Raw genomic sequence first — 10,726 nt, 5'->3', positions numbered from 1 at the left:
AAAAAAAAAAAAAAAATAGCATAGTGAACTAAAATTGTGATTAATTATTTAAATATTCGGATAAGGAGACAATTTGTTCTACGGTTAACTGACTTTTAGGCCACCCCATTCGTAAATACGTCCCCCTTTCATTACGAAAAGAGACTATTCAGTACCGTCAAACCTCTGAATGAAGGACACCGATGGCCATTGTTCGGAGGTTATTTCGAAAAGAAGTGTTCCCGAACGGCCGCCGTTAACAGGTGTCCGTTATCGGAGGTTCTACTTTACCTAGCAATTTAAATCAGTTTATATGTAAGATTTTATAAGCTGCTCGCGTACTTAATACACACACGAATATATATTTAATACGGGGTGGCCCAAAAGTCAGTTAACCCGATACGATAGTCAATATCAACGGTAAAATTGAACTCAGAATAAAAATCGATCGATACAGACACTACAATCGATGAATTTGAATAAGGCAGTCTACGGCGGTTAACCAAGTTTTGGGCCACCCTGTACGCAAAAATAGCATTTTTATAATTGAAAACAGTCGGGAAAGTTGCGAAGAGAAAATCGAAATTAACGTCACAACTTGCAAACTACAGTACTTTAGCTCAACATTAATTAACCAGAACGTGCGTAAATGCTCCTTTAATCCATTATACAAAACTTGTGTACTTTAAAAGTTTTTAATTTTCCCGGCTGTTGTATATAACAGAGGGAAAGTATGGCTATCGGTCAAAAATATGACCCCCAAGATTTTTATATTTTTAGAATCGGGAGGGGCCATGAAACGGTTGGCACCATTTCCTTCACCCTATTTGAAGCTTAATAACTCCTATGCTTATTGTAGAATATTCCTGAAATTTTACCTGGAGTTTTATATATTAGGGGCAATGATACTATTAAATTTTCAAGGTTAAAGGTCGAGGGGGTGGGGAGATAGAGGGAGTCGCGTGCCTTATCTGAAGTTAAGATTTTAAAATAAGAATTAAGTCGGATTTAATGATTTTTACACGTTATTAGCATTTACGATTTATTATAAAACTCGTCTCAACCCTCAAAATTAAGCTATAATATAATTTTAAATACAGTAATATAAGATCTCGTAACAGATGGAGCCACACGCAAATTTAACTCTCGCCGGGAAAGTTACGCAACTCGTTGCCGGATATTTTTTTTTAAATTGAAATTGTTGAAGTATTTTTTAAGTAAAAATGATTTTAAAGCATGGTAAAATTCCCAAAAAATCGGGCCTATTTTGTAGAGGTAAAAAACAACGAAAATTATTTCAATATGGCCTCCTTCTTGCAAGCTGTCTACTAAGCTAAACAGTTGCATCAACGATTAAACATTGTATATTCACTCCAACGCTTGTTCGAATGTAAAGGTACAAGAAGATAGCTCCTTTAAAAAAAAATCTTGAAAAAATAACAACTTTCTTCTTGTTCTCGATAAGAAAAAAAGGGGAGAACAACGCTAAGAATAACATCATCATCAACGCAATCATTCTGCTGTTTCTTCTCGACAAGATCCTGAATTTTAACAGGAATTCCTGATCGACCTGAGTTAAGAAAACATTTCAAAAATGTTGACTTTCGAGTGAAATATTTTATTAAAATTTATATTATTTAAATCTGAATTTTAAAGTGCCTGACTTTTGGATAAATACAGTGAAACCTCTCCAAAGCGACTACTCCTCATAAAGTCTACTTTTGTTAGCAAACTGTTGATGACCGCAGAATAGAACCATTCTAAAATCCTTCCTAAGCGACCACTTTTCATAAAGACCATTTTGCTGGGAATCATTGGTGGCCTCAAAACACAGGTTTCACTGAGTGAACTCTTCCAAAGCGACCACTTCCTATAAAGACCATTTTGCACCGATTCATTGATGGTCTCAAAGTAAACCACCTGTCATAAAGATCACTTTTACTCGTGGTNAATAAAGAAATGGATAAATTTAATAAATATGACCACTGTTTACAATAGTCTATACATTCTTTATTCAATATACTTCTTACATGTCGTGTTTTACATACGGATAATTTAGAAAGAATTTTCGTATGGGATTTTGTTCTGTTTTAAAATTGAAAATAAAACAGATATGTATTAAAGAAAACAGAAGAAAAAAACAAAATTTTCAATATATAAAAATGAACGTTAATAGAAAAGAAATGGAATATATATATATATAAAGTTTTCTTTTGATTATTTTGATAAATTTCTGAAATAGGAAGAAAAATAATGAAAATTTCAGAATTTTTGATAAGTTCTTTTCAAGGTGTCATAATCATTCTTATGCGGTTGATATGCAAATTGGCAGCTGAGCTTTTCTTTGGTGTTTCAATTTATATAAAGTGAAGAGCAGATTTTAAAAGTAAAAAATATAATGAAATAAAACTGAATGTATATATGTATATATATATGATTAAAATACCATTTTTTAACGAAACTTTTAAGATATTAATTTATAAAAGATATTTTAGAATTGTATACTTTACCCCCCTCCCATTTTTTAAAATAAAATTCCATTAGATAGGAAAAAAAAAAAAATATTTTATTTAAATCGATATATTCATTTTAAAAATCCTAAGAGAATTACATAAGACGTAACTAATAATAATAATAATAATATATAATAATATATTCTTAAATTTTTGAAATAGAAAAATCTGAGAATGACGTCGCTTGAATAATTAATCATCAATTTAGCGAGAAAAACACACTGAAACTGTTCTTTAATATAACATCAATATTTAATGTATCTCTACGCTTTATTGAAATTTCGAACAAACGAGAATAATAAGCATAAAATATTTGACGTCACTTTAGAGAGATAGCGAGAGAAATGAAATGAGATTTACTTGTTTCCCAATGAATATTTAAACAGAATGCCATCGCTTCTAAACGGATTCTAATAAGAAAGCGCGAATACATCGACTATTATCTACGTGAGAAAATAAAAACAAAAGCGTACTTATTAGCCAGCTTATTAATTTAATACTAAAAATAAAGGATTTATCTTGATATACGACTGTTATATAATACAATAAAACTATGACCAGACAGAATACAATAACAGTTTATGTTTCGATCTCGTATTTCTAATTAATCGAAACATCACTCTACATTCTCGAATCGTGCGTACAAAAGCTTAAATATAGGTCCACTAAATAAGTGCATAACTGACTCATTCGAGCTACTGATTCATAGGAAATTCGAAAAATTTATCTACGAGTTTAAAAAAAACACACTAAAAATTTGGCATATGAAGCCAACTAGAAATTCATAAACGATCCATCAGAAATTGTACACCATTTAGCAGCTAATGTTAACATTTCCTTGCTTAAATTTCGTCGTGAATTAACTGTACATTCGGAATATATTTTGTAAAAATATTTACTTGTACGAAAATCCTATCTTATACAGTAAAAACTCTATCCGGATTGCCCTCCGACTTTGTTAAAAATAATAGGTATTTACTGTACTGTATGCCTATTTATTTTGTATGTATATCTGACACGTACAAAAGTATGTGTGTATATAAATAAATAGTCATATATATAGCCTATATATACGAATATTTGCACATAATTATGTACACGTTTACGGTACATAAAGGGGTGTTTGGATAGAAAAAAAAATGACTACTTTAAACAAAAAAATCCAATTATCCAAATGCTAATTAATTGGGATAATTGGAGTTTTATACATTATAAATTTCATATATGCTATTTATATTATGGCACGATTTTCTTTCTATTGATAAAAGCCACAATAAAATAAATTATTATTTTTTTCTGTACGTTAATTTAGCATAATGGGAGTATATGGAAAATATTTAATTATTATTATTATTATTATACTTTTTCAGGCTATAAAAGACGTTAACTACACAACACAAACCAAAGGTATATAATGTATTTAGTAATACATTTAACGTTATAATAAGTTATCTAAAGAAAAGTAAAAGATATCCATCAAGACTTTTATTTTTTTCTTTTTTTTTTTATATATATTTTCCTTCTCTTGTAGACAAGATTCTTGTCACAAATCCCAAAGGCAATTCTTTTTATGTTAAGTTTTTGACATCTTTCCTTGTAACCGACTAAAATCAATAACGTGTAATGGCCGTTGTATATCCATAGTAGAAAACTATATTTTACGGTTAAAGTAAAGAGTAATTCAATATATTTTTATTTATCATTCGTCTAACCATTCTTTTTTTTTTTTAATTTTTTAATATAATTTTATTTTTTATTCGTCGCTAGATGGTGCCACTAGTAATTTAGTTATACATAAGGGGGACACACACACACACACGATTCAGTCAATAGTTACATTTTTAATACAAAATATTTCATGTAATTCTCTTTTTAAATAAGTTATTACGTAATAAAATATTATCTAAACATTATTTTATAATCTTTATCAATGTAATAAATGTTACAGCGGCGTTACGGATTTTTTTTCTTTTTTTTTTTCTTTTTAAGAAATTCAAAAGTACGATCGATCCTTTTGTAGGAAAAAGTTTTTTTTTCTTTTTTTTTTATAAAACCAATTAACAAGCTTTGTAATGTTTCTCTCCGACACCCACTCAGTCTGGCTTACTGCTCCGATATTGGCTACCTGTAAACACGTGACCTACTCTACTATTGGACAGAAAAGACAGATCGCGATCCTGCATTTGAGGAGCATCATCGCCTTGTGCCGCTAGAAAGGCGGTCGGGTTTACATGTAACTCTTCTGACTGGGTGAGTATATTTTATACAATTCCCAAATATATATATTTAATAACAATTTTAAATACCTAATTATCATTTTTATGGTAAACCTCTATTATACGGATTACATAACCCATAACCTATATATATATTTTTGTTAACTTTTAAGCTACGCTGTCAAATATTCGCGTAAATATTCGTCATATTTTTAAATCCTAAACGGTGACAAAGTCATATAAGATATAATATAAGATATAAGGCCTTAATATATTGTACTGTATAGGCCTATATTTATTTATTTCGTCTAATATGGACATTATGTTTTATGGTATATTCTTGTTACATATTTTATTACCCATCTATCATAGCTTATCGTCCTCGATTCGAACAATAGTTCTGTTATTATATTTTAAAATTCTCCAAATATAAAGATGTTCCTTTTCTTCCGAAACATTTTACACAAAATGGAATTTTATTCTTCTCATAGAAATGNCTAAGCATTAGGCCTCCTGCTATCAGGTTACAATTTAAGGCCTGAGGATACGAAGCTATAGGTTTAGTTCCTAAGCATTAGGCCTCCTGCTATCAGGTTACAATTTAAGGCCTGATGACACGAAGCTATAGTTTAGTTCCTAAGCATTAGGCCTCCTGCTTTCAGGTTACAATTTAAGGCCTGAGGATACGAAGCTATAGGTTTTGTTCGTAAGCAATAGGTCTCACGCTATGAGGCTACAGTTTTAAGGCTTGGCATTACGCTATGGTTTAGAACCTCTAAGCCTCAGGCCTCACTACAAAACTCAGTGTCTCCGCTAAGGAGCTACAGCTTAGAAGCGTCATGCTACGAAGCTGCGGTTTACCTCTTAGCGTAAGGCTCTAAGCCTTAGAGGTCTTACGCTAAGAGGTTAAAGCTTAGTTTCACGCTTTTAATTTTATCGATATTACAAGCGCAATACGTTATATCTCAGGGCAGTAAGAAATATAAATCAGGCTGCGGGGTAAATTTATATTATTAATTTATTTTCTTATCTTTACAAGCTCTTCTACAAAATTGTTGTTACTTTCTGAATCTTTTTGAAGAAATAAATATAAAGTTATATTGAAAATCGTATAAGAGAAACAAGTAGAAAGACGATATGTACTGGGATTTATATATAAGCCTTGTGTGATGTTAGTATTTCTAGTTTTCTAACTCGGTCACATTGTTGATGTTGTGCAGAAGGATTTTGGCTTTTATTGCTTGCGTGACGATCGACACAAGCTTATTGCATTCTGTAAAAAGTTCGATATGAATCAAAATGGCGATATTTTCGCCAAACATCAATTGAAATATCGCTTTATTATTATTTTTATTAGTAATAATAAAGTGTTTTAAGTAATGGCGTCTATATTATTTATAATTTATGTGCTAAGAAGTAAAAATTTGCATTATTTCCGGCCCTTCGCGGCCGGGCCTCAAATTTCAGGGCCCTCAAAAAGTTGGGTAAATGATTCATTCTCATCATGTTCCTCGAATATACTGGGACTCCAGAGAGAGTAACCGACTCGGGCTTCGGGTCTCCGGAAGGCCCTAGTTCGCTTATATTTACATATTTTTTCCTTTTGACGTAAAAACAATGTTTTCTTAGTCAAAAGTTCTTATATATAGGCTATTTAATATATAAACGTATGATCATGTTATAACTTTCAATTATTCATTTTAATTAATTAATTATTAAAGATATTAATTTTATAAAGGGCCTCAACGTCAGCTCGCATCTGGGGCCTTAAAATGCTTAAAAACTCCACTGCTGTCACATCAGAAATAGACTTTGTGGATATGCGAATTGTGCATTTGCATAAGGCCCGCACTTAGAGGAGCTTAGAGGGGCATTTTACACGGGGCCCTATAAAATATGAGTCTGTTCTTTTTATTAACGGAAAATAAAATCTTTAAGACTGATTTTTATTAATAAAGAAACACTGCACGCATTTCATTCCTTCGAAAAAACAAAACAGTAAAAGGCTCTTTAAGGAGCAAAGCCCCGAGCCTCGTACGAAAGCACACCGATTGTACAGTAAACCTATACGTAAGAAATAAGGGTCCACTTTAATTAATGGATAATAAAGCCCTTGATGGCCCTTTAATGGTCTAACATTTTAAGAACAGTAAATACAGTATTTAAGATACAGTTAAACTGAAAATGGCCGCTATTCTGAATAATTACACCAAACATCGTCCGAAACCATTATTATAATGGAGCATTTATAGTAAAGTTATATTAAATCGAAGCTTAGAAGATTGGGGTTAATACTACATTTAATACAATATAGAATAATAGCATTTAGAGCTTACGAAATTCCTAATCTTTCGTACAATATTAAGTGCAGGTTAAAACGATTCGAAAATTATCATCCATGTTGCAAAATATGAAAACACAGTTTAACTATTTTCAAAACATTACACGCCACACGACATTAATATTCAATTCTAATGTTGTGTGTAGAGAATTTATACTGTAAATGTCCTTATATATTTAATACTTACGGGGTGGCTTAAAAGTCCGTTAACCGCGCACTTGGTTTATAATAACGTGCTTTTCTTCCTGTTAAAAAAAAAAAAAAAATAGCATAGTGAACTAAAATTGTGATTAATTATTTAAATATTCGGATAAGGAGACAATTTGTTCTACGGTTAACTGACTTTTAGGCCACCCCATTCGTAAATACGTCCCCCTTTCATTACGAAAAGAGACTATTCAGTACCGTCAAACCTCTGAATGAAGGACACCGATGGCCATTGTTCGGAGGTTATTTCGAAAAGAAGTGTTCCCGAACGGCCGCCGTTAACAGGTGTCCGTTATCGGAGGTTCTACTTTACCTAGCAATTTAAATCAGTTTATATGTAAGATTTTATAAGCTGCTCGCGTACTTAATACACACACGAATATATATTTAATACGGGGTGGCCCAAAAGTCAGTTAACCCGATACGATAGTCAATATCAACGGTAAAATTGAACTCAGAATAAAAATCGATCGATACAGACACTACAATCGATGAATTTGAATAAGGCAGTCTACGGCGGTTAACCAAGTTTTGGGCCACCCTGTACGCAAAAATAGCATTTTTATAATTGAAAACAGTCGGGAAAGTTGCGAAGAGAAAATCGAAATTAACGTCACAACTTGCAAACTACAGTACTTTAGCTCAACATTAATTAACCAGAACGTGCGTAAATGCTCCTTTAATCCATTATACAAAACTTGTGTACTTTAAAAGTTTTTAATTTTCCCGGCTGTTGTATATAACAGAGGGAAAGTATGGCTATCGGTCAAAAATATGACCCCCAAGATTTTTATATTTTTAGAATCGGGAGGGGCCATGAAACGGTTGGCACCATTTCCTTCACCCTATTTGAAGCTTAATAACTCCTATGCTTATTGTAGAATATTCCTGAAATTTTACCTGGAGTTTTATATATTAGGGGCAATGATACTATTAAATTTTCAAGGTTAAAGGTCGAGGGGGTGGGGAGATAGAGGGAGTCGCGTGCCTTATCTGAAGTTAAGATTTTAAAATAAGAATTAAGTCGGATTTAATGATTTTTACACGTTATTAGCATTTACGATTTATTATAAAACTCGTCTCAACCCTCAAAATTAAGCTATAATATAATTTTAAATACAGTAATATAAGATCTCGTAACAGATGGAGCCACACGCAAATTTAACTCTCGCCGGGAAAGTTACGCAACTCGTTGCCGGATATTTTTTTTTAAATTGAAATTGTTGAAGTATTTTTTAAGTAAAAATGATTTTAAAGCATGGTAAAATTCCCAAAAAATCGGGCCTATTTTGTAGAGGTAAAAAACAACGAAAATTATTTCAATATGGCCTCCTTCTTGCAAGCTGTCTACTAAGCTAAACAGTTGCATCAACGATTAAACATTGTATATTCACTCCAACGCTTGTTCGAATGTAAAGGTACAAGAAGATAGCTCCTTTAAAAAAAAAATCTTGAAAAAATAACAACTTTCTTCTTGTTCTCGATAAGAAAAAAAGGGGAGAACAACGCTAAGAATAACATCATCATCAACGCAATCATTCTGCTGTTTCTTCTCGACAAGATCCTGAATTTTAACAGGAATTCCTGATCGTCCTGAGTTAAGAAAACATTTCAAAAATGTTGACTTTCGAGTGAAATATTTTATTAAAATTTATATTATTTAAATCTGAATTTTAAAGTGCCTGACTTTTGGATAAATACAGTGAAACCTCTCCAAAGCGACTACTCCTCATAAAGTCTACTTTTGTTAGCAAACTGTTGATGACCGCAGAATAGAACCATTCTAAAATCCTTCCTAAGCGACCACTTTTCATAAAGACCATTTTGCTGGGAATCATTAGTGGCCTCAAAACACAGGTTTCACTGAGTGAACTCTTCCAAAGCGACCACTTCCTATAAAGACCATTTTGCACCGATTCATTGATGGTCTCAAAGTAAACCACCTGTCATAAAGATCACTTTTACTCGTGGTCGCTTTGGAGAGGTTTCTGAGGTTTTCAAAGAGACCACATCTCATAAAAACCAGTTTTGTTGGGAACCATTGGTGGCCGCAAAGTACAGGTTTTACTAAACGAAACCCTCCAAAGACTACTTTTGTTAATGGCCACAAAATAGAACCCTTCCAAAACCCTCATAAAGATCATTTTTCTCGGAATCATTGATGGCCGCAAAGTACAGGTTTTATTATATATATAATACATGCAAGGCCTGAGAGAGATGAGACGGAACACGGTTCAATTACAAATATGGTCCTCATCTCTCTCCGAAAGACAGAGATGAAGGCCCGAGAGACACGAGATTGATGTTTTCATCTCTCTCTCTCTCTGTCGCTCGCTCTCTTTCCGAAAGGCATAAAAATATATGAAAAAAGTCAATAAGGTAAATAGATAAAACTGTTTGCACCACGTATCAAAAGAAAGTTACTTTCATATCATGTTTTACATAAATAACGAAAGGCCTTTGGATTTCCTCCATGACTGGACATACATAATATAAGTAACATCGACCCAAACATAGAAGGGCCTATTTGTAGCTCAGAGAAGCCTCCTCACCAATTATTTTCGACAAAAAACAAATTGTTCAGATGAGGCCTCTCGAGCCTAAGGCATATTTAAGGGCCTCGCCTCATGACAATAATTCACAAGGAAACAATTAGAAAGGTCTACTTAAAAATTAATGGACCTATCTCCTTAAACGTGAGGCCTCTACCAAGTGCGATGCGTAAACTGAGGGCCTCACTAACTAGGACATAATGCGTTCATTCTATAATTTATAATATATATATATATATATATTATTGTTTTCTCGTTAAAAAAAACGATACATTTTGCGAGTAGACATACAAACGGAAGGTATTAAAAAATACATAGGCTTATATTTCAATTATACAGTGGTCCAGAAGTCAATTAACCGTTTAATTCAGTATTACCTGTATATGGTTAACTGACTATTGGGCCACGCTATATAATTCTTTTTCTAGAAATTTTGCGAGCGTACAGCCGAACTGGCGGATAGAATAAATAAAAATTTATTTTATAAAGATAAAACTTCACGCGAATCGAGTTAAATTAATATATTTGTTGAAATTATTCGTTTGATTTCGAATAATCAAGATGGATGCCGATTCATAGACATCGTTTTACGTTTTCAATTTGAAAAAAAAAAATAAATAAATATATAATGTTTTATGTTAAATTTTCATCGTTAAATTATTATTTTTCGCTTAAAATGGTAAATAAATTCGGAAATATTTCTTTACGTTATCATTAAATTGTGTTTTCTAGGCCATTGTTACAATGAATTAATTTCGAATTTAACTCGCTACATATTAAAAGATAAAACTGCCGGCGCGTTAAATAATAATAACTTTAATCACGTATTTAATTCATATTTCAATAAGAAATAAAATAAAATATATCGTATCGAACGTGAAATGCATTACCACAAAAATAATAATAATAATAATAATA

At 32.0% G+C, this 10,726-nt stretch overlaps 1 protein-coding gene across 2 annotated transcripts in view; it reads left to right on the top strand.

Annotated features, from left to right (window-relative positions):
- The first annotated feature begins 4,657 nt into the window (after positions 1 to 4,657).
- The window catches only part of LOC111638763 (serine/arginine-rich splicing factor 5-like), a 14,457-nt gene continuing 8,388 nt past the window's right edge, over positions 4,658 to 10,726 (top strand). For both annotated transcript variants that reach the window (XM_023384520.1, XM_023384519.1), the window contains exon 1: positions 4,658 to 4,742. The gene's annotated coding sequence lies outside the window, so the exon portion shown is untranslated. The remainder of the gene's footprint in view (positions 4,743 to 10,726) is intronic.

This window comes from Centruroides sculpturatus, unplaced genomic scaffold (genome assembly GCF_000671375.1).
Source record: "Centruroides sculpturatus isolate CEXI.00-Female unplaced genomic scaffold, Cexi_2.0 scaffold1210, whole genome shotgun sequence".
NCBI classification, from domain to species: domain Eukaryota; kingdom Metazoa; phylum Arthropoda; class Arachnida; order Scorpiones; family Buthidae; genus Centruroides; species Centruroides sculpturatus.
The sequence above is the reverse complement of the archived record's forward strand: the minus strand, read 5'-3'. Positions and strand labels throughout refer to the sequence as shown.